Source organism: Octopus sinensis, linkage group LG2, assembly GCF_006345805.1.
Source record: "Octopus sinensis linkage group LG2, ASM634580v1, whole genome shotgun sequence".
NCBI lineage: Eukaryota > Metazoa > Mollusca > Cephalopoda > Octopoda > Octopodidae > Octopus > Octopus sinensis.
The window spans coordinates 172,839,843-172,865,868 of record NC_042998.1 but is presented as its reverse complement, the minus strand read 5'-3'; the positions used below and the strand labels follow the sequence as shown (position 1 = coordinate 172,865,868).

Below are 26,026 nucleotides of genomic sequence, written 5' to 3'. Positions count from 1 at the left end.
TGTCAAGTGCAGGAAGAGTAGAGCTATCGACTGAGTCTATAGTAAAAATTGACTCGCCTAATTTCCTTTCGAAAGAAGGTAAGAATTGTTTTCTCATCGTAGTAGCAATTGCGAGAGAGGTAATTTGGAGAAGGAGGCTGAAAAGCTTAAAGCCAGGCACTTTCATCTCTGGACCTGAATTAGTGAATTACTTCACCTTTCACCTTAAAAGGAAAATAAGGCTAGAGAAAAAATGCCTGACTGTGAAAATGTTTGAAAATCGATGGAAGAATGTAGCATGGATTTTGCGTGTGGATGGAACCTCATGAATGCGAAACAGGATGTATCTCAGGTATCAATGGCGAGGCGGGGCTCGTGGGGTCCGAATTATACCCGCCCTCACGCCATCCGTAATGTCTTCCGATCTGTCCTACCATTCGATTTTATTATATTTTATTATTTTTGTAAAATTTTTAATGTCATTTTTTGTATAATCATTCGCACATCTGACCCCAAAATCAGATTGTATTGTCCCCTCTTTCTTGGCCCCTTGTGGGTAATAAAAAATCAATTTTATAACTTCACATATAATTTTAAATGATTTTGTATTATGAACTATATTTGGATTACCGGATAATATAATGAATTTTATACAAAAGTATTATGGATTGCTACAGAGGAATTACCAAAACAAAAGCATTATGGATTGCTACATAGGAATTACCAGGAAGACATGTGAATTTCAAGATTCTCATACTAAAGTATATACAAATTTCACACTTCTAAACTAACTATATGAACTATATTTGGAATACAAGATAATATAACGGATTTTACATATGAATATTATGGATTATTGAAGAAGAATAACCAAGGAAGTATATATGGATTTAAAGACTCATCAAAAGCAGTAATTTTTAATTTTGATTTATCTTTCAAACAAACATCATTTTATAGTTTTACTTCAAATTTAAAAAAAAAAACTATCATTCGATATGTTATACAGAATCCAAATTTTATATCTCTGAAGAGCAGAAGCGTTGTCTATAAATACTTATCAAAGATAGGATTTCATTATAGGGACAACATTCTGTGAAACGATCGTAAGGTGCTTTAAATAATTAATTCAAAACTTTTAAACTGTCATATACATTATATATTTATACTTATACATATTTATACATATTTATATTTATTTATTTATATATTTCTAATACAACAATTATTTTTAAAATCTTTCTGAGGAGTTTTGATATTGATTTCCTAATATTAATAATGATATATTATTATTAATATATATATATATATATATATTATATATATATATATATTATATATATATTATATATATATATATATATATATATATAATAATATATATATATATGTATACATTTTCATGTTTCACTTTACGAGAAATTTGGCAATAGTATAATCTTCAGTACACTACCGAGTATGGGAGATCGTTGAAATCTCTAACAGTGAATAAAATCTATCAGGATAAACGGTACACAAACTTTGATAGTAGGGATCTACTCACTCACTTTGCTTTACTCACATTATCTAAAATCAAAGAACAACATTCCCCACGGAATTTTAGCGATACTGGGTAATGCTCTGTAAAAATTCCAAACAATCCACAGTAAACAAAATACAAGGGTGCATTTCAATCAATAATTATTTACTACTTGAGGAAAGTAACTTAAATTTCAGTGTAGATATTAGACTAGGCTTGCACAAGTCCTTCCTCAAATCCTTATTCTCCAATCTTCAAGTTGCTTTTTTTCCATACTTCACGTCCATACGAGTATATGAAACTTTAGAACAAGATTGAGTGATTGTATTTTTTCGTTTGGGTACAATAGTAGATGAAACATAAGTTATACCTCTCCTATGTTTAGTAATTATCTTTTAATGACTGTTCAGTGTCTTTACCTAAATTGTCGTGTTGAAAAATACCTAACAGATTGTGGTTAAATTGGTAATTTACTTGATTGCTTTGTTAATTAAATAACTGTAAACGAAAGAAATCCTACATGTGTACTAGATTTAGTTCATCATAGTGAAGGCGCGTGGCTTAGTGGTGAGGGCATTCGGCTCACGATTGTGAGGTCGTGAGTTCGATTCCCGCCGACGCGTTGAGTCCTTGAGCAAGGCACTTTATTTCTCATTGCTCCAGTCCACTCAGCTGGTAAAAATGAGTTGTACCTGTATTTCTCAGCTGGTAAAAATGAGTTGTACCTGTATTTCAAAGGGCCGGCCTTGTCACACTCTGTGTCACCTTGAATCCCCCTGAGAACTACATTAGGAGTACACGGATTTAAAGACTCATCAAAAGCAGTAATTTTTAATTTTAATATATCTTTCAAACAAACAACCTCTTATAGTTTTACTTCAATTTTTAGAAAAGAAAACTATCATTCGATGTTATACACAATCCAAATTTTATATCTCTGAAGAGCAGAAACGTTGTCTATAAATGCTTATCAATATAGGATTTCATTATGGGGACAACTCTTCTGTGAAACAATCGTTAGATGCTTTAAATAATTTAAAACGTTTTAAACTGTCATATACATTATTTTCACTTTTTCACTTTTACTTGTTTCAGTCATTTGACTGCGGCCATGCTGGAGCACCGCCTTTAATCGAGCAACTCGCCCCGAGACTTATTCTTTGTAAGCCCAGTACTTATTCTATCGATATATCAGTACTTATTCTTTTTTGCCGGACCGCTAAGTGACGGGGAAGTAAACACACCAGCATCGGTTGTCAAGTGATGCTAGGGGGACAAACACAGACACAAAAACACACACACATATATATATATATACGACAGGCTTCTTTCAGTTTCCGTCTACCAAATCCACTCACAAGGCATTGGTCGGCCCGGGGCTATAGCAGAAGACACTTGCCCAAGATTCCACGCAGTGGGACTGAACCCGGAACCATGTGGTTGGTTAGCTAGCTACTTACCACACAGCCATTCCTGCGCCTATAATATATTTATACTTATACATATTTACATACATTTTATACATATTTATATTTATTTTTTAATATATTTTTAATACAACAATTATTTTTCACACGTGTATATCTTTCTGAGGAGTTTTGATATTGATTTCTTAATAATAAAAAGAATATATTATTAAAAATAATCATTAATATAAATATAAATAATATAAATACTTTAATAGTATTAATACTTTGATACAATATATTTATACTTATACATATTTAAATAATTTTTATACATATTTATATTTATTTTTTAATATATTTTTAATACAACAATTATTTTTCACACGTGTATATCTTTCTGAGGAGTTTTGATATTGATTTCTTAATAATAAAAAGAATATATTATTAAAAATAATCATTAATATAAATATAAATAATATAAATACTTTAATAGTATTAATACTTTGATACAATTGAGCACTCAATATAAATTCAGTATATAATAATCTCATTGAATATATTTAACTAAAGATTTATACATACATATATATATATATATATATATATATATATATATAGTTAATCCAAACTAGAAAGCACAAAAAAACCACAACAACGCGAGTACGTGGAACAAATATAGTATTATTGGACGCTCAGGAAAGAAGGAGGGATTAACGTTTGGAGCGGAGCTCTTCGTCGGAAACATAGGAGAAGGAAAGATCCAGAGGAGGGAAGACATAGGAAAACATCGTCAATATGTATATATATATATATTATATATAACATATATATATATATATATATATATATATAATATGCATATATACATGTATATATGTAATATTTATATATAAATGTACTCTATATATATGTAATATATATAATATATATATATATATGTATATATAATATATAGATATAATATATATATATATATATATTATATATATATATATATATATATATATATATATAATATATTATTTTAATTATTTGGGAATAAAAATTCCGGCGTCACAGGGATTCAAATAAAATGAATTATTCTCGATAAAGAAATATATGTTATTTAGAGATAGAAGTCCCCATGCAATTCATCAAATCCTAATATACATCACACCATATCATAGAATTTTATTTTAATACTTACTATTTCAGTTCTAAATTTCTCTTCTACACGTGTTTCATGAGTTGCGTTTAACGTTCGTTAGACACTCAGTCCTTTACAGAAACATGTCTTAACTGCAACCTCAATCGTCAGAACTCTTCATACCTTTATTATAATTCAATAAAAATTTCTCTATTTTAATATTTTAACAGTTACGAATGTAATTAACAGACAAATATGCCTGTGTACAAATATATTAGCCGAACCTTGCTGTGCAAGCCATAATTTAATTGATTAAAAATTTAAAATTCAAACGTGACTTATGCCTGTAAATATGGATACAACTTAATAATATGTAGGAATGAAAATATAATAATGAAACGACTATATAATATAATGATGTTAAAAAAATAAACAGTGACAAAGAAATATATATTCGAATAAAAGCTATAGTTAAAAGTGGACGTAAACAAATGCGAATGAATGACAAAATGCAAAAAGATATATAACAAAATCTACGGAGAAAAAATTTACAAATGATAAAATATAATAATTTACAAAGTAAAAATTAGAGCGTAACAACGTAAAAATAATGTAAGCATTTCCTTTTTTTATTATTTACTATCATATTCATCTTCTTTGTTCTATTCTTAACTATGATGTCTATTTCCTTATCACTTTAAATAATCCGACAAATATCCATTTATTTTTACTTTCAAAAGATTGCTATCAAAGCTTACTCCATGAATTATCACCATATTTCCAACAGTAACATGCCTAGTCAAAATGGCATTAGGTTTTATTCAACACATCTCCATCACAGCACATCTAGTTTTTGAAATATTTCTTTTAAATACTTCAGGTGTATTTACACCAATAGACTCCTTTCAAGTTGGCCAGTAAACATATATTCACTTTTCATTTGCAAGCTTTCTTGTCATTGCTTGGCAACCATCTAATTAAGCGTTGTTCTTCACGAATTTTTCATACACTATCATTTTTTGCTTTCACTCTCAATCAAGTGGCAAACATTCTTACTCTAGTTTTTATATCGATTTATATCTCTAAAGTATATTCTATATGAACATGTGATCAGAAAATATACTATTTTTATTTTTTATATCAGCAGTTCATTATTAGTTTTACTTTTAATTCACTTATTCAGTATTCATCTGCTCATATATGCGTCTTCCTCATCTTACGAAGATCTAATCTTCCCTTCAAATCCTCATCAACCACATTCCCACATATGCTAAATTCCTCTCGAAAGAATTGCTTACCTCCTTTCCTTATTCTCAGTCACATTTGTAGAACACAAAGCCTGCTTTTATCCTCCATAATCTAATAAACACACCATTTCTTATCATATTTTACACTTCATACTACTACTACTACTACTACTACTGCTGCTGCTACTACTACTACTACTACTAATAATAATAGAATGCTCGCCTGCCACGCAGGCGACCTGGGTTCGTTTCCCAGCCGATGCAATACTAAATGCTTTGATGCAATACCAGGCAATGGCTCTCGTGGCTTCTGATCTTAACTGATTGGAAGTGTTATCATGTACATTGTTTTGTCTTGGTATAAAAGACGGGCTGCAGCAAATATTCTGCTCAATACCAGAGATTTGCATGTCAGTTGTTTGACGTTAACCAGTTGAGCATGTCCCTTAGTGGCTGACGATATGTGCATCTCTGATCACGAGCAGAAGTAGCGGGGAAGCATTATAGCCATGTGTTGAGAGGGATTTTTTGGGGTTTGACTAATTCACCTTTGGAAACATGGGTGTTTTGTTCAAAATCCTTAAACAACCCTTATTCAGGGACCTTTTGAGTGGGATGGGTTACTCGGCCAGAAGAAAACTCTAACTGGGCCCCACCTGCAAAGTCATGTGCTGTTTCTCTTGATATGAGGTTACTATGTCGTGCACATATGGTTGTGATGCATGTGCCTAGTGTACCCTTATAAGATGGGTAGTCATGATGGGTATACTGGGTTTCGTATATTTAACCCCAGTGTCACTTTCATGGCATGTACTGCTCTCTCACTCAATAATAATAATAATAATAATAATAATAATAATAATAATAATAATAATATTCCTTTCTATTATAGACACAATCTTTCACTGGTACTTATTTTATCGACCCGAAAGGAGTGAAAGGCAAAGTCGACTTTGACAGAATTTCAACTCAGAACGTAGTGACGGGAGAAATACCGCTAAGCATTTTGTCCAGTGTGTTAACGATTCTACCAGCTCACCGCCTTAACGATAATAATAAGGATTTCTTTTACTGGCCACAAGGCCCAAGACATGGAGGAAAATATCGAAGGACGAGTTACAGCACAAAATAAGTCGCAAAAACTACAAAAGCATGTGGGGTTAACATCAATCGAGGGAGGATACCACCACAATAAAGGATATAACAGAGGATATATAATAGAAAGTATAGAAATAAATAAATAGAATCTCCACTTTGGGTAATCCTGGGTAAACCCTGCACAAAAAAACCTGAAATTACTTTGCCATGTCCAAGGCATGGGAAATTTCCCTCTTCTAGGTTCTTTCCACCTGCTTAGAAAAGCATATTCAGAGTAGATCCATTCAGTCTCACGTTATCTTCCACTTAAATATTGATATTTTTCATGAGTCCTTCATACATAAATATTTTTAATTGCTGTTTTCCCTAAATTGCTGGTATCTATATATTTTTTCTGTATTCATTAAAATATATACATATATAAGTGTATGTACAGGTATGTGTACATAAACGAACACAGATATATACGTATGTATATGAACATGTATGTATGTATATACGCGTGTATATACACACTCATGAGTGAAAGTACGTGGTTTAGTGGTTAGGGTTCTGTATTCACGATCGTAAGATTGTGGTTTCGATTCCTGGACCGGGAGACGCGTTGTGTTCTTGAAGACAACGCTTCATTTCACGTTGCTCCAGTCCATTCAGCTGGCGAAAATGAGTAATCCTGTGACAGACAGCCGTCCCATCCAGGTGGGGAATATATACACCACGGAAACCGGGAAACCAGCCCTTATGACTCAAAAATGAATTTTACCTTTATACTCACATATATGTGTACATGTTATGTATACATGTTATTGAATAAAAGTTTGACTTAACTCCATGCAGCTTAAAGTTTCGTAGGTTCATAGAACGAATCTGTCTGATACCTAACTGGAAGTAAACGGATATCAAAAAAAAATTATTATTTTATCTGGCACCGCCATTTATGAGAGAATTTTTTATCGTTAATAACTGCCGAAAACCTTTTGCGGCCTAGTGGCTAGGGTGTTGCACATAGGTCGCGAGATCGTGACTTCAAATTCCAAAGTAGCTATACGTTGTGTTCTTGAGCAAAACACTTCGTTTCATGTTGCTTCGATCGGTTTAGGTGTAAATGGGTAACTCGGCGACGATCTGGCGTTCCGTTCTTTGTCCGGCCAGTTTAGGCAGCGTTATGACACCATTTGAAAGCTAAAATGCAAAGTGCGTAGGGGATTGAAAACGTTATTTTAGCAGAGTAACATTAAAGTATCATTTGAAAAAAGAGAGGGTAAATATCCATTCTATGAAGAAAGGAAAAGAAACAGATATACGAGAATATTATATTGTGTTTCTCTTTATTTTTATACCTTTCATGCTGTTTGATCTGTATTTACTTTTTATTTGTTCCTCTAAAATCAAATACTATGTCTTGAATTTCAGCTAGAGTTATATTTACATATTTCGTGCTTATTAGTACATTGTTTATTAATCCTCTTTTTATAAATATCATTTCTTCAAGTTAAGATGTGCCGACAATTGACCTTCTTTTAGCATTATAATTATCCTGGTAAACCGGCAGTTTTTGCCTTCTTGTGGATATCATTGAATTGTATAAAAGCTAACTTTTGTCTATTTCATATATTAGTTTATTTTACACATTTTTATACTTAGATGCATTTTGTATTTACTTTGATTTGAACTCTATAACTTACTTTCCTAACTATTATTATTTGAACATCTTATATTTCTCTCTATCTACAGTTAAGGATTCAGAAAAAGTGTGTTTCTCTTTTCAATCACCAATATAGTTTTTATCCTTAGTGACTTCACTGTTTAATTCAATTTTTGATTTAATCACGAATTTAGAGTGCGTTTGTTCATCAGCAATACATTTTACAATATTTCAACAAATATTTTGATTAACAGCGATAAAATATTTTAGCACTGAACGGATATTTGAGATTAAATTTCTGGGACACGAGCAAGTGAGGTTTTATTCAATAAAAGACTCACAGACACTATTATTCTCAGAATTAAGCAAAAAAAAAAAAAATTCAATGATTCTTCGAATTAAGCTAACAGCCAATTTAACATTATGAAATAACTGTATTTTTTGCTAATTGCCTTAATGGTATAAGTAATAAACTTTGATATGAATTTTCTCAGCTTCGAATTGAATTTTATACTTTGATAAAAAAATCGTGGCTCCAAATATCTGTTTTCGCTAAAAGTTATACTTCAATCAGTAAATTAGATACAAAAATAATCACACATGCATGGCAATTGCTTTCTTTTGATAATGGCCTGTTGTAAAGAAGTTTGATGCTAATTCTTTTAATATAGCAATGATTAACCTAGATTTTGCGAAAACCTGTGAGCTTTTTGGTTTTTACTATTTACTATGAAATAATTATACAGCATTCTATAATTATACTGTGACATGATCTAATCAAAGCAAACAATTTCGTATCATTAATCTGCATATTCAATGGTTTGTATTTCACGTATATAAGTCAAGTTGTATGATTTCTTCACGGTTTAAAAATTTTTTATGGATTAAAAATCTCAGAGTCGCAGTTCATAAAGTTTCAGCTTAATATCTCTGAGTATGTGAGTGTGTGCGAATGCATATACGTATAGTATTAGCTAAATCATAGGATATCGATTACGTTAACCATTTAAAACACACAAAAACATTTAAATTCACTTTGAATTAATTGCAATAGGCTAGCATTTGTATCACGTTATTGCAAACTGATCACTGACGTAGTACTACTGCAACTGTTTGAAACATAGTTAATAGTAACTTCTTATATACTTTAGGTAATTTTTTTCTTCCTCGATGAACTTGCATTCAAGTTGATTGGCATTTGGCTTCTTAATGTCGGTCATCGTTAGTCATCTGCAGTATTTCTCTTCGCTTCTTTGTTTATGACTATATATGTATTTATCATTGTCACCGTTCCGTCTTCTTTTTCTTTTCACTTTCATTTGTTCATTCCCGCGTTTTTTCTTCTCATTTCTTTCCTTCTCATGACTGACATGGCGTATAGATGGTTAGCTTTTAAGCATACATCGTCTCGTATGCATTTTTGGCATTCTGTGTGGAAGAACCCTGCAAATATTAGGTTCTAGTTGTTTAGGTTAAATTATATTTGAAGCGTTCGAAGTAAACAGAAGAGGATCAAATGCCTATATAGAAATAAAATCGACAAACTCACACATATATGGAACCATATCCGCACATACAAACACACCTTCGCACGCACAAGCACATACATACATACACACGTGTGTGTGTGTGTGTTCACTTTTTACTTTTTGTGCGCGACGCCTTGAGTGGCACATTGAATTTTATCCTTCGACAACATAATGGTGTGAACCTCTTCAAGCTTACATTTGATCTTGCATTTGGATTTTCTCTGTATACTGAGTCGATCATCTGCCTTTGCATTACATTTGAAGGATGTGCAAATATACTATCTATGCCAAGTTTATTGATTGAGATATTGCAAGAATCATATGTTCACTGATTACAAGATAGAGAAAAAACGAAGGCGTCATTAATAAAATATAGCTTAAAAATAGAAAACAACATATATATCACACCTAATTACAAAATTCTTATTTTTAAAAAATTGCAAAAACACGAGAGTAAAAGAAAAGAGAGTCGCCTCCTAAATACATAACCACAAAGTAATAAACGATAGAGCGTATCGTAAAGAAATTTGAATCTGCAAGTGTAATATAAACAACCAACGTGTCGCACTAATACGCGCGCGCTCATACGTATATTTACGGGTACCTCTAGTATATATGTATATATACTAGATGTACCCGCCGTGACCTATTAGGACACAAACACTTCAAGTTAAAAATCTCGATGCGCAGGGGGAAAGGAACAAATACTCTTTCGAACTTCATGTAATAAAATATTTAACTAATACAGTTCTTCTGCCTTTGGTACACGACGAAGTGTTTTTGTTTTTGTTTTTGTTTTCTTTGAAAACGTTCAAATGGCCTTCAGATTGTTTCATCGCTTTCTCCTTTGCCATTCTTTATTACTACTGTCCCAAGTGAAATACATGGGTACTTCAGCATAAAATAATGCTTTGTGCGAAGTCAACAATCTGTCAGTGTTGTTCTCATATGTCGTTCATTGACAGTCATATATATCCTCATTATTTCTGAGCAATATTCTTTGTTCATTTGGTACATGAATTTGCAGTCTAACTATTACAAGTGCTCTTTCCTAAACTGAAAATCGTAAAATAGATGCAACTGCTTCGAATGGTCCAATATACCTACTCATTAGATACTGACTAATTTCGTTATCTTTGTTTATTTGAACAGCAGCTTAGACATTTCTATTCCACGTGTACTTGACTTAATTGACCAACACTTAGGCAAGAATTTCAACGTTGCAATGACATTTGAATGTTCTTAAAAGAGTTTCATTATAAGGTACAACCAGTTTGTTGTTTGTTTTTCTATTCTTATGAGATTTAGCCCCTCCTGTTGCAACTGATTTTCGCACAACCTCAACATCCAAGTACAAAATCATCATGTCCAGAACAAAAACAAACAAATAAACAAAGAAAAAAATTTCCCGAAAGTACAAATCTAAGGGAGACAAACCGCGAAAAATGCCTTCTAGGTTATCATCACTTGATTCATTGTTTCAGTGTTTCATTTACACGAATTTACGAGAAATCCTGAGAACGAAATGACACTGCTTTAAAAATGGAGGTGAAAACCTGTTTCCATGGGATCGGCTAGAAACATTTTTAACATACTAGGATAATTTCCTAATCTTAACATGAAACCAATGGTGGCCTTAATTCACAAATAAAGTATGTATGTATATATATATATATATATATATATATTCGACGGACTTCTTTCAGTTTCCATCTGCCAAATCTATTCACAAGGCTTTGCTCGACCTGAGGCTATAGTAGAAGATACTTGCCCAAGGTGCCGCGCAGTGAGATTGAACCCGGAACCATGTGATTGGGAAGCAAGCTTCTTACTACACAGCCACGCATGTGTCTGTGTGTGTGGTGTGTGCGCGTGTGCTTAAACAAGCTTCTGTTTATCTTCATTTACCGCCATACCAGCCCGATTTGGATAGCTGTTAGAGACATTCTTGACGCCGTGTATCCTACACCGTAAGAATCCAGCTATTCTTAAATTTAACCCAATCCTGCGTAGATCCGATACAATAAAACTCGCTTATATCTTATGTAATAATTGTTGCCTGGTATGCTACATTTATTCTTCTGCAATTCCTGCCTAACTTGCACCTATTTGGGTTTCTACAATTACAGTAATATTTTGTCAAGATAATCAAGTATTATTACGTTTTGTAGATTTATATAAGTTATTGTCTGTATAGGGATTTTTATTGTTAAAGGTATTATTCATACTATTTTCTTCTACACTTTTCTTGTGTATTTTACTATTTGTGTTTTTAACCTCTAACTCAACTAACCTATATGTGTATATATATGTTTGTGTGTGTATGTGTATATATGTATGTATATGTATATATGTATATGTACATATGTATATGTATATATGTATCTCTCTCTCTCTCTCTCTCTCTATATATATATATATATATATATCCGTATATATATATACATATGTATATATGTATATACATACACACGAACATACACAACATACACATATACATACATACATATATATATATTTATATGCAAGTAGCTATGCCTGATGAGCTCTTTGGCTCCACATATCTACAAAACAAAATGCCAATTGTTGATAGCATCAACATATAGGAGATTGAAGTGGTATCAGCCGTTGATGAGATGAGCTCAAACTCAGCAACAGTCCCTGACGGATTCCAAGCAATCCTCCTAAAGAAATGCGAAAGTGCTCTAGCTAGACCACCTCAGATCTTCTTTCAGAGCTTCATCTCCATAAGGGAGGTAGGAAGAAAATTAAATAAAGGTACAAACCTGATGGGGATTATCTAGGACCTAGATTTCGAACTTTTCAAATTATATATGTGTATATATATGTGTGTAAATATATATATGTATGTAAATATGTGTGTATATATATATATATGTAAATATATCTATATGTATTTATATATGCAAATATAAATAAATACAAATATATGTATGTATGTATATGTATGTATGTATGTATGTATGTATGTATGTATGTATGTATGTATGTATATATGTGTGTGTGTATGTATGTATGGGTTTGAAGAAAGTACCTACACGTGTGCTAGTTTATATTTTACACACTCAATAAGTTATATAAATGAAATATTTAATGAGCATTAGAATAGATTGTAATAATATTCTTATGTTGAAGAAGACGATGTATTACCTGAAGTTTCTGCCTCTCGTGTATCTACAAGTTATGTTTCCTGGTTTAGTGATGAGATGTATTACTATACGAATACATCTACCAATATTGTTATGTTCAGTTCCTTTTGTTACCGAGATGAAGAATATGGACAAGCATTAAAAATAGGCAGTGATGTACTAAATGTCAAATACAAAATGTGAATTGTAGAACTATTGTTCATTTTGGAAGGAAAGCAATAGATCTTTGGTACTCTCAGAAAAGGAGATATATGTTTTTTAAAACATGGATTCATTTCACAGAAAATTTCGTTTTCATGCTTAGAAACAAAAATCTGATACCTTTAGCAAGGAAGACAACAAACACTTTTCCTTGATAAACTAATCCATTTCAAACCTCCTTAATCAGTAAGTAGATGTTTACAAATTGAAACGCTAAATTGCCGTAAGTTGTAATTTGCATAATTACAAAAACAAGTAAAAAGGTTAGATTAAGAAACTATACTTTTTATTGGGGTTGGCTGGCAATTCTGGAGTAGCATCTATGTGTTATACAGCAGGTGTCACCCCTATGGTAACGAACTTTAGCAAAATTCGAGTTTTTAGTTCCTTGTCGGTTACTGTTTTTTTTTGTACATATTTACGGTTAACTTCGTTTTTAAATGTAATCTTGTTTACGTTTCTCTTAGGTTTTAAGGGTGTTTCTTACAATACTACATTACACGGAAAATGGACTTACTTTTTAAATTTAAGATTCTTAGGTTTTTTTTTTATTGATTGGGTTTTAGTTGGTATCATGTTATTTCATTTGTGGTAAAAACTAATGTATTTGTCAACACACCATCTAGGACCAAGAACACAGTACTTTACAGATTACGTGTGTGTGTGTGTGTGTGTGTGTGGTTAGACAGATAGAGAGAGAGAGAAAAAAAGAGAGAGAGAAAGAGAGAAAGATATGCGTGAAGGAGTGTGGCCTAGTGGTTAGGGTGCTACACTCACGATCGCTAAATATGGTATTTGCATTATCATGAACCGCTTGAAGTCCCTAACAAAGATAACGGATAAAATACCTCACTTATTTCCATCCATTTTTGAGGACAGCGAGCTGGCAGAAAGGTTAGCACGCCGGGCGAAATGCGTAGCCGTATTTCGTCTGTCGTTACGTTCTGAGTTCGAATTCCGCCGAGGTCGACTTTGCCTTTCATCCTTTCGGGGTCGATAAATAAAGTACCAGTTTCCCACTGGGGTCGATGTAATCGACTTAATTCCCTTGTCTGTCGTTGTTTGTCCCCTCTGTGTTTAGCCCCATGTGGGCAGTAAAGAAATACATTTTGTTATATTGATTCTCAGTGCTTTGAATACAAGTTAAACATTGAAAAAAAATAATGAATAGAAAATGTAACTATGAGACATCTGAAACACCAAATAAATGAAACTATAAAAGATAAAAAAAAACACCAAATAAATGAAACTATGAAACACTAAATAAATGCGCTCAGTGCAGGGAAGGGATTAGGAAGAATTATAACTACTTTAAAGATATTGTGCGATTTCAAATGTATAAGTCTTTTAAATCTAAAGTGATATTAAGAGTGGTGAGAGAGTAAGAAGGCGTAAAATAAAAAGCAGTAGATACGAAATGAAATTACGTTTAGTTGTCTATCTTCTTGAACAGTACACTAACTATTATTGTTATATACATTTGAAGAACGAATGTTGTTATACGTTATGTTGATGCTTCTCAAAATTGTAGAAACAAACAGCTCAGTGACTAACTTTCTTTAATAAACACTGTTGTGAGAATAACCGATTTTGCTGCTCTATGACTACTTCATACTGTGTTCTTTCATTGTTAATTCCTGGGCTTTGTTGGGTTTATTCCTGTCTTACGTCCACTCCAGATTATTTTCTTCTCCTTTCCCTTGCCATTACCAATATTATTATTATTGTTAATTTTGGTAGAAAACCTTTAATGTGAGCGAGTTGTCAAAACCGATAGTATGCCTGGCTAAATGCTTAGCGGCATTTCGTCCGTCCTTACGTTGTGAGTTCAAATTCCACCGAGGTCAACTTTGCCTTTCATCTTTTCGGGTTCGATAATATAAGTACCAGTTAAGCACAGAATCGATGTAATCGACTTACTCCTTCCTCCGAAATCGCTGGCCTTGTGCCCAGAATTAAAGACATTATTATTAGAAAGCATATCCATTTCATCTATCTAAGCTTTTGTAATTGCTACATGTTTATACATACATGCAAATATATGCATACACGTACATATATTTGTGTATCTATATTTATTTGTGTATGCATATATATTTGTGCCTGTATATATATTTACATATGTGTGTATAACTGGAGACGTCTTATTGGCCATTTTTCTCTTGGTTGCTTTAATTAATTGCTAAGAGAGTTTTGGAGGGTGGCTGGCTGCCCCTATAGCTGGAGGTAAATAGGTCCCGCTATCATTAGTTGTGTTGATAGTGCAAGTTTGTTGAGTTACTTTGGAACTTATTCTAATCCCATCCAAGGGAGACAAAATTGTAAACGTATATCTCCTTGTATGGTCCTTTGAATATTTGTAATCTGATACATGGATATTTCAATCAAAGAAAAAAGAAAAGATAAGAGTGGAAAAAATATATATTGCGAAAAAAAATCAAAAGATTTTGAAATTCTTCAACTTGGATGTAATTTCAAGCAACAGAACTTTCTTCTCTCTTCGATTTCCGGATCAGACGACGCGTTGTGTTCTCGAACATTACATTTCATTTCACGTTGCTCTGTAGATGAGAGAATGGCAGAATTGTTGGCGTGTCAGTAGAGGTGCTTTACAGCATATCTTCCAGCTCTCTACATTCTGAGTTCAAATCCCATCTTGCTGGAGAAGGCAACGGGAAAGCACTCCAGTTTTAGACCCATGTTTAGTCATGGAAGTCAAAATTCCAGCACGTGGGAGAATAGAAGAAATTAAGTTGAAAATGCGCAGAGAATAAATCGAATTAGAATTTAATAATATTTTGAAATATAATTGAATTCTAATTTATTCTAATATATTCTCTATGCATTTGGAATTTCATTTCCTCCTATATGTGTATGCGCGCACGTATGTGTTTGTGTGTGTATATGTGTGTGTGCGCACTTGCGTGTAATTGCTGATATTGTAATTTCAAATGAGTTTCCACTACTCGCATTGAGGCACATAACTCATTTGGTTATCATTATAGAAGTTCCAATCATATCTAAGTAGTCTGACTAAACTGATATACATGGACGAATTAATAAAAGATTCGCTTTGCAATAACAACATTCTGCTTGCCTTCTCTCTACACGGTATCTTGGTTAAGTGTCATTTATCATAACTTTGGGTTGGGGGAAATCCTTTGGATGGATTTCATCTGTAATTGAAAGCCCTAGGTTTGTTATGCATGCTTCGCTAATTTTGCCATATTATATTAACTCGTGTTTGTGGAATAGGGAGTCTCTTACACAGTTAAACATACATATTTCCATTTATCGAATAAGACATTACACTTCGTTGAAACTGGCGAAGATTCATTTACTATTATAAATAAAACAATTATAAAAATTAGTATCTGCCATTCCAGCTAGTATAACCACGCATACTACTCAATAATACGTACGGTTAGTACATATTTCTGTTGATTGCATTAGAGATTGCTCTTTGTCGAAATCGACGAAGATCCATGTACTTTAACAAATAAAATAATTATGACCGTTTATGCCTGCCATACAATTAGTATATCACGACTGCTACACGACATCAGAGCACTCCTTCATAATTGAGAGGTAATCACAAAGCAACAATTTTTTTCCTTTCTTTCAAACAATCAAATTACAAGAGCCACACCTTGTTTTAAACTGCGACCTGTGTGAGTCCATCAGCTAAGGTTAGAAATGATTTATTGCAGTATGAACTTGTGAGTGTTGTTCCTTCTGCGAAAACACTAACCTTAAACTTGAACTTTAAGAATCACCTTCAAGCTAATGATGTGTGTCCTCTTCTCGTAACGTAGGAAACATATTAATAAAATATGGTGTTAGAAATGCGACCTGCTCCAAATTTAATTTAACAAATTCTCAGATAATTCCGTCGTTCTTGCATTGTGACTACGTAATGAACGCTAGAAGGAAGACTGCTTTCAGAGAAACCTGTAGTTACCATCAAATATATTCCTTTACTATAAGTTTAAAGCAATTCTGAAATAGAATTATCAATTATAGGCGCAGGAGTGGCTGTGTGGTAAGTAGCTTGCTTACCAACCACATGGTTCCGGGTTCAGTCCCACTGCGTGGCACTTTGGGCAAGTGTCTTCTACTATAGCCTCGGGCCGACCAAAGCCTTAAGTGGATTGGATAGACGGAAACTGAAGGAAGCCTGTCGTGTATATGCATATATATATATATATATATATATCTATATATAAACGGCAGTTTGTCTGTGCGTGTTTCTGTGTGTCTGTTTGCTTGTACCCTCACCCTGACCACGGCTTTCAACCGATTCTGATGAAACTTGACACACACATAGCCCAATGTCATAATTCAAAACTAACGCAGCGAAAATTTTGAAAAGTTCCCCCAGTTCTGAAAAAAATCGATAAATTCGACATGGGGTCGAGAATCAGAAACACAAACCACAGACTGTCTAGGGGCCGCAACTCGACCTTTTTGACTCTCAAAAAAAATTTACCATCATTTCTTTTCCATTTTTTTGCTATTTTTTGGCTATAACTCTCTAAAAATGCTTTATAGTTATTTCCCTTACAAACCCGAGCAACGCCGGGTGATACTGCTAGTATATATATATATATATATATATATATATATATATATATATGTGTGTGTGTGTGTGTGTGTGTGTGTGTTTTGTGTCTGTGTTTGTCTCCCAAAAATCGCTTGGCAACCGATGCTGGTGTGTTCATGTCCCCGTAACTTACCGGTTCGGTAAAAGAGACCGATAGAATAAGTACTAGGCTTACAAAGAATAAGTCCTGGGGTCGATTTGCTCGACTAAAGGCGGTGCTCCAGCATGGCCGCAGTCAAATGACTGAAACAAGTAAAAGAGTAAAAGAGAGTAAAGAGTAACCGCTGTAAAGTAACCCATTTATCTCATTTCCCTGTTTTTGTGTGCCTAAAAAATCTACAGACACTACTTCGCATCACTAGACAAATGAATCGAAAACTGACAGTTAGCAATCACTGCCATAATTTATCTCAAAAGCGAAATTTAAATATGCACATTATGAACAGCGTAATCTATTCATATATGCGACATATTGTTTCAGTGTGACTTAAAATTGCTCATATCTAGATTTCTGGGAATGGTGTAAAAAAAGTGTGAATGATGAGAAAGAATACATACTAAACTCCAGGAACATAATCAACAATCTTAAACTATTTTTCCATATAGGATTTTTCAAATCAATAATAGAATATGTTGATTCGCTAGCTTCTGCACGCATTTTTTTTCTCTCCTTGTTTCTCTCCGTGTTTCTTTACTGTGTATCTTTCTGTTGAAGAGCGTAGGCTCGAAACGTAAAAGACTTGTTTTATTTATATTCCTGAACGCCATACTAATACAATTGTTTGTTTGTATTCCACCTGCCTTCGTCTTTTGTTTATTTTCATAAAGCTACCCGTTATATATATATATATATATATATATATATATGTAAATATAAACAGTAATAGGTGCAGGTAAGTCTGTGTGGTTATGAAGCTCGCTTTACAGCCGCTTGGTTTCGAGTTCAATCCTACTGTGTGACACCTTAGGCAAGTATCTCCTGCTAAAACCTCGCGCCGATTAATAACTTGGGAGTGAATTTTATAGAGGAAAACTGCTTGGAAGCCCGTTGCATATATGCATATGTATGTATGTGTATGTATGTATTTATGTAACCGTTTGTTTGTCTGTCTGTCTGTCTGTATGTATTATGTATGTATGTGTATACGTGCGTGCGTGTACATATGTCTGTGTGTCTTTTTATTTACGCTTACGCACCTCCAATATGTCCCTGCAAGTTAACGGTTTGGCAAAGAGATGATAGAAGTACTAGAGTTTTAAAAATAAGTACTGGGTTAGAATTGTTCGTCTGAACCCTTCAAGGCGGTGTTCCAGCATGGGCACAGTTCAATGACTAAAACAAGTAAAGATGAATGATAAACGCACACACTTACACACACGTGCGTGCGCCCACCCACATACACACACACGCTTAGTTGTGTCAATGTGTGTGTTGAAGATGAAATGAAGGGGTAGTTAGGACTCAAGGTACTTAGAATGATAGAATGTGAAAAGTATTATGGTCTCGAAAATTGTTAATTACAAAACAGTTATAGATGTCAGTAACACAACAAAGAAATTTAATACTATTATGAAGTATGATATGACCAACACCTTCAAGAATATTATAAACTTCCATTAACATTCAAAATAGCTGGCTATATTCTCCTAAAACTAGATAAGCAAACCGAGAAAAAATAAGTTATATATAAGTTCAATACAACCACGTTTCCCCTCCTACAATCAAACAACGTAGACAGAACCATGAAAAAACACCAAATAACGCCAACTTGAAATATGTATCCTCTGACCAAGTGGCAAACCAAACAAGTAACTCTTTTTTACTGACATACCTGGAAAATATGAAGGCCGACCTAAGCCAGGAGATCCAGCGAGCCATCACCAACCATCTATGCAAATCACAAGGACCACTCACCCATTACCAACTTCCCTTACCTCGACATTCCTGTTAAATGTACGTGGCATCAACCCATCAATTATTGCCCAAAAATGGAAGATCCCATATATAGAGAGTTGGCTTGCCGAAATGGCACATTGCTTCCCTTTCTTTATCCTTACCGAGACTCACCTGAACAACACCCATATGGACGCAGAGGTGAAAATAAAAGATTTCACCATTGTTCGTGCGGATAAGGGAGGGACAGCCATCTTTATCCATGACTCCTTTTCACTTGATGCCAAGGACACATTTTCCAATGGCTACTGTGAATCGGTATCACTATACAACAAAGCCAAGGACATAACCATTGTTGGTCTTTACAGGCCTCCCCTTCAAAGTAATTTGAAGAGTGCCTTAGCAAAGTCAAGTCCTTCCTTCGGAAGTACCACTCCGGAAACATACTAGTGATGGGTGATTTTAACCTCCCTCATGTGAACTGGCCCACAAATACTCCGAAGTTAGGCAAGTGCTCTACATCAGATAGGGCAGCAGCAGAACTGCTCTTTAATCTGATGGATGAGTATTTCCTGACTCAGCTAGTGCTTGAACCAACGAGACAGAATAAAACGATCTTGGATCTGGTATTGACCAATCACTCTAGCTACGTTCACAGCATTTCAGTCGAAAAAACTCTCCTCTCAGACCACGACATGGTACTCTGCAATCTTAATTCCCGACATATAAAAACCAAACCAGCCAATCCCACTCCATGGCACCCATTTGACAACATAAACTTCCACAAAGCGGACTGGGGAACAATCAGAAAGGATCTGTCTTCCATCGACTGGTCTTTTACTCTCAATTCCCCTCATATTGAGACCGCGTGGCAGCACTTTGAAAACATTGTCACCTATATACATGCTAAACACGCTCCCAAGAAATCTACTAACACAAACAGAAACCGGCTCCCTAAAAAGATAAAAACACTCATCAGGCGCATCAAAAGACTCAACAAAAAAATCAACCAATTAAAATATTCCCACACACAACATCCACATTCAACAACAATGAAAAGACTAGAGCTGGAAAAACTTCATCTGCAGACTAACATGAAAACCTCCATTGAAAATCAAAGAGCTGTGGAGGAACAATGGGTAATCAAAAACATCAAACAGAACCCAAAAGTGTTCTATTCTTATGCAAATAAGCATAGAACCACTGTCTCACCCATTGGGCCATTGATTGATGATAACGGCATTCCCCAACACGATGCTAAAGAAATGGCAGAAATACTGCAGAAACAATACTGCTCTGTCTTCAGTGTTCCCACTGATATTGACGTGAGGGAAACGAACGAAGTTGACTCCCAACACAAAATCGCAGACATAACCTTCACTGCCACCGACATCGTAGCAGCAATAAATGAGGTCAAACATTACTCTGCTGTAGGCCCTGATAGATTTCCCGCTAGTCTCCTGAAGGAATGTAGATATCAACTTGCAGTCCCTCTGACCAACCTCTGGAGAAACTCGTTAGACGCAGGTTATATACCGAAACAGTTTCTATCCCAGTCGGTCATCCCGGTTTTCAAGCAAGGAAACAGATCCCTCGCAGTCAACTATCGCCCAATCTCACTCACCTCCCACATCATTAAAGTGTTTGAAAGAGTGTTAAGATCAAGGATAGCTGACTTCCTGGAGACCCACAAACTCCTAAATTAAAATCAGCATGGCTTTCGCTGTGGCAGGGACTGTCTAAGGCAGCTCTTACACCACATTGAAGATGTACTCAAAGCCTTGGGAACAGGTTCGAACTCTGACGTCATATATCTCGACTTCAGTAAAGCGTTCGACAGGGTAGACCATAACATCCTACTCTCAAAATTGGCAAATGTTGGAATCCGTGGAAAAGTTCTACACTGGATTAAGTATTTCCTGGCGAATAGAACACAACATGTTGTAGTTGATGGAGTCCACTCAAACCCAGCAAAAGTCACCAGCGGTGTTCCCCAGGGAACTGTTTTGGGTCCGCTACTCTTCATAATTTACGTAAACGACCTTTCCAGTGTCGTACATCACTGCAAAGTGAAAATATTCGCTGATGACACTTAGCTCCAGCAAATCGTCAATGAAGAAGCAGACCGAACTCAACTCCAGTCTGATCTATATGCTGTGAGTCAATGGGCAGACAGAAACAAAATGCAACTGAATGAGGGGAAAGTTTGAGCTGATGCATTTTGGAAGAAATTCCTCACTAAAACAACCATACTCTCTTCCTTCAGGGGAACCGCTCACAGCCTCTAACAATATCAGAGACCTGGGTGTAATTGTTGATGACGATCTCAGTTGGAGTGCACACATCAACAAGAAGGTCGATATAGCTCGTAGGATGAGTTCCTGGATCTTAAGAACTTTCCGGTCCAGAGAACAAGGTGTCATCATACCACTTTTTTCCTCCTTTGTACGGCCACACCTTGAATACTGCTGCCCACTGTGGTCTCCTCACACAAGACAAAACATCTCCAGAATTGAGTCACCCCAGAGGGCTCTCACTAAACAAATTGAAGGCATGGCTGCTCTCGATTATTGGGATCGCCTTAAAGCCTTGAAACTTTACTCCCTCCAGCGTCGCCGTGAGCGGTACATCATTTGTACGATGTGGAGAATATACCGCCAACTTTGCCCAAACGACCTAAACATAGCTTCAAGGTTCATCCAAGACTTGGACCACGGGCTATACGTCCCCTGCCAAATTCAAGATCACAACATACATGTACACTGCAACATAATTTCTTTTCCTCAACAGGCTCTGCCCTATTTAACATTGTCCCGAGGGAGATCAAAGAGGAAAAGGATCCCATCAACTTTAAACAGAGTCTGGATAGATTCCTTCAAAGAATACCAGATAAGCCACCCATAATTGGATACAACTCACCCAACAAGAACTCACTACTTGAACAAAACTTGACTTAAACAGGATTCGAATAATCCTATCAGGTGGTGCTATTAAGTTAGACATGGCCTGGACCAATCTCTGGTCGAAACATATCTAAGTTTTATCTAAGTTTTATATGACAAATTCCAGGCGATTAGAAGCTGTAAATAGTTTAATGTCATCAACAACTTCTCCGATAGGCCAAATATCCCGCCCACGTTTACTTTATCATTTAGTTTCAACGTCTATTGAAGTTTACTTTACTGGAAACATTTCAGCTGGCCTCGATTATCTTCCCGTTTATGCGCTTTCCTACAGACTTTGTTCCGTAGATGTTCAGGCTAAGGGTCAGCTGTTTTCACTTCACTCGCTGGGGACAGCTTGACATGGTCGAACATTGTCTATCTTTCTTTGACTATCTTACAATGTTGACTAATAAACTAAACGCAAATATTTCGAGTGAGCAGGCAAACAGTGGCACATGAAAGACAATAATGCATGCATAGTTACACACAGTGATATTTAAAGTACAAATGACCGAGTATAACTCCTTTAATAAGTGCGCTTGAAGAAATGTGTGAATACATGTAGACGTCCCAAGGAACGGCGATTTAAACTGCACATGTCAAATTATTTATGGCGTTATGGAAGTTATTACGGTTGGCGCGAAGTGTTATGAAAACAACGGAAGTGTTCAATAAGTGTGGTTTCGTTAGAATAAAGTTAAGATTAACACGGATTTGGAAACTTGTGTCAGTAATAAACAAAGAAAAGTTTATCAAAACACGTAATAAAATGAAAAATAGGTCCAATGGTGAGGCTTTGGAAAATTTAGGAAAGAAAGAAAGGAAACGACAATATATTGGAAATAGACGATGAGTTATTGACAATAAAAGCAGTAAAATGGAAGAAGTAGAATAATATTGATTTCAAATTTAGGCGCAAGACTAGCAGTATTTTATCGATTCCGGAACAATAAAAGGCAAAAAGACCTTGGTGAAAAATGCAACTCAAAATGTAAAGACGGACAAAAGGCCGTCAAGCATTTTGTCCGGTGTGCTCATGGTTCTGCCAGTTCACTGCCTTAAGAAGTAGAATAATATTATATGGAGATTTAACGCGGCGAGCTCATAGAATCGTTAAGCACGCTAGGCAAAATGCTTAGCGGCATTCCGTTTGTTTTTACATTCTGAGTTCAAATTCTGCCGACGTTGACTTTGACTCTCATCTCTTTGGATTAAAAATAAGTATCGTTTGAGTGCTGGGGTTGATGTAATCTACTTACCCCACCCCACCCTTAATCTCGGAAGTTCTAGCCTCTGCCAAAATTTGAAACCAATATCATGAATAGATTTCATGCAAAAACAAATGGATAATTAGCAAAATAAAGTGCTGACTGTGAGATCAGAAAATTGGAAGTGAAATGAAGGGAGGAGTGTCACTTTTAAATTAGTAAAAGGTATTATCTGAAAAAAACATGGCTACTGAATCACGCGAGTCGAGCAGCTATTCTGAGTTCTGCTTGTAGGAACGGTTGATAGCAAAGACGAAGAATAAAAAATTGGATTGAAACAGGGAAGATGAGATAGAAATAGACTGTAATAGAGACGAACATTGAATTTATATGGCGAAATTCCATAAAAAGTAGTTGTGAGTTAACTAATCTCTTAATGTCAAGAGTCTACTGTTAGAGAATGTAAATGACGGCTTCAATAAGTATAGATAAGAGCAAAGCGAATTACGAAACTGTTTCGAGATAAGAAATGAGAAAAAAAAAACGCATGTTGCAAGATCTATTATTTTGAAAGAAGATATCTAGTAAGATTAATGGCAGCACAACTTCGAGACAGTTTGGAAAAGCCTTGTTTCTTCCAATATCTTTCTGCTATTATTTTCCAATATCTTTTCGCCAATATCTTTTTAGGGCTTACAAACGAAACAGATATAGAATAACAGTACCATTGTAAATAAACGGGGGATGCTTATGCCTGTGGGAGGTAGAAAACGGGCATGATATTTATATCTATATTTTTATTTATTTTATATCGTAATTATTATTATTCCAGCAGGCTAACTTCTGGTGTGGCACAAATATGGCAAAATTCGGTGCATTTCCTTGAAATGCAAAGATGCTTCAAAGTTCTAAGTGATACTTACAAAGTTTTCTCGGTATCATGCTAGTGAATGTTAAGCACATATATATATATATGTATATATCGGTAAAAAAGGTAAGATAACAAAAGAAAGAAAGAGACCTCAATATTACGTAAATAGAGGAAATTTATCTGTAAAATAATATGACAATTATTCAATAGCCAAGATAAAACTCTGAGGTGAAAATCCACAACACCATCTCTTCGGTTATCTGGCCAGATAAAAACTCAGAGTTTTATCTTGGGTATTGAATAATTGTCACATATTATTTTACAGATATATATATATACATATATATATATAAACATACATACTCACTCAAACTTGCATACACAAATGTATACATACCTGCATACACACATGATGATGGCTGTCCACTTGTAAGGAACACCATCACTAACCATTAAGAACATTATGCACTCCGACAAATTTTATGCTTTCCACTTGTTGCTCCGCTGGTGACTACTGAGCCCAACTCTTGATGAACATACACGTCCGCAGATATTGCAGACCATGCACCAACCGTTCACTTCAACGGTAGTGTGTTTTCAAGCAGCTTACATAAATTTTGTACGAAAAATGCGGGGTTTTTTTTTCGAAACTACCCACTCCTCCCATTATTCGTTTTCTTTATAGTGAATGACTTCCTACATTTTACATACTTTCAATGGCGACTTTATACAATTCTTCAATCGATGTCTTGGTTTATGCTGGGGACGCTTTCTGCAAACAAGTTTACCAAGTAGCATCTAATTATTATTATTATTGTTATTATTATTATTATTATTATTATTATTATTATTATATTATTATTATTATTATTGCTGTTGTTGTTGTTGTTGTTGTTGTTGTTGTTGTTGTTGTTATAAAGGTGGTGAGCTGACAGAATCGTTAGCACGCCGGGAAAAACGCTTAACGGCATTTCGCTCGTCCTTACGTTGTGAGTTCAAATTCCGCTGAGGTCGACTTTGCCTTTCATCCTTTCCGGGTCGATAAATTAAGCACCAGTTGCGTACTGGTGTTGATGTAAGCGACTCATCTCCTCCCCAATAATTGCTGCCCTTATGGCGAAATTTGAAACCGTTATTATTGCTGTTGTTGTATTTGTTAGTAGTAGTAGTGGTAGTAGTAGTAGTAGTAGTAGTAGTAGTAGTAGTAGTAGTAGTAGTAGTAGTGGTGGTGGTGGTGGCGGCAGCAGTAGCAGCAGTAGCTGCAGCAGCAGCAGCAGCAGCAGCAGCAGCAGCAGCAGCAGCAGTAGTAGTAGTAGTAGTAGTAGTAGAAGTAGTAGTACGGCAGTCTAGACGAATCGTTCGCACACCGAGTAAGATGCTTAGCGGCATTTCGTCTGTCTTTAACTTCTGAGTTCAATTTCCGCCAAGGTCGAGTTTGCGTTTCGTGTTTCACCTTGAGCACTGGAGTTGAGGAAATCGTTTTACGCTCACTCACTCTGAAATCGCTGGCCATTGCCAACATTTAAAACCATTATTAGTGTAACTATTTAAACCAGTTTCATTCGGCCCTTGCGATTTAAAATTT

At 34.9% G+C, this 26,026-nt stretch overlaps 1 protein-coding gene and 1 long non-coding RNA gene across 3 annotated transcripts in view; both read left to right on the top strand.

The window, feature by feature from the left end:
- The window catches only part of LOC118762121, a 229,904-nt gene that overhangs the window by 106,544 nt on the left and 97,334 nt on the right, over window positions 1-26,026 (top strand). The gene's annotated exons all lie outside the window — the stretch shown is intronic.
- LOC118762123 lies at window positions 13,825-25,558 on the top strand. Its single transcript, XR_004997900.1, has 2 exons — window positions 13,825-13,885; window positions 25,452-25,558. It is a non-coding gene; the product is annotated as an uncharacterized LOC118762123 (long non-coding RNA).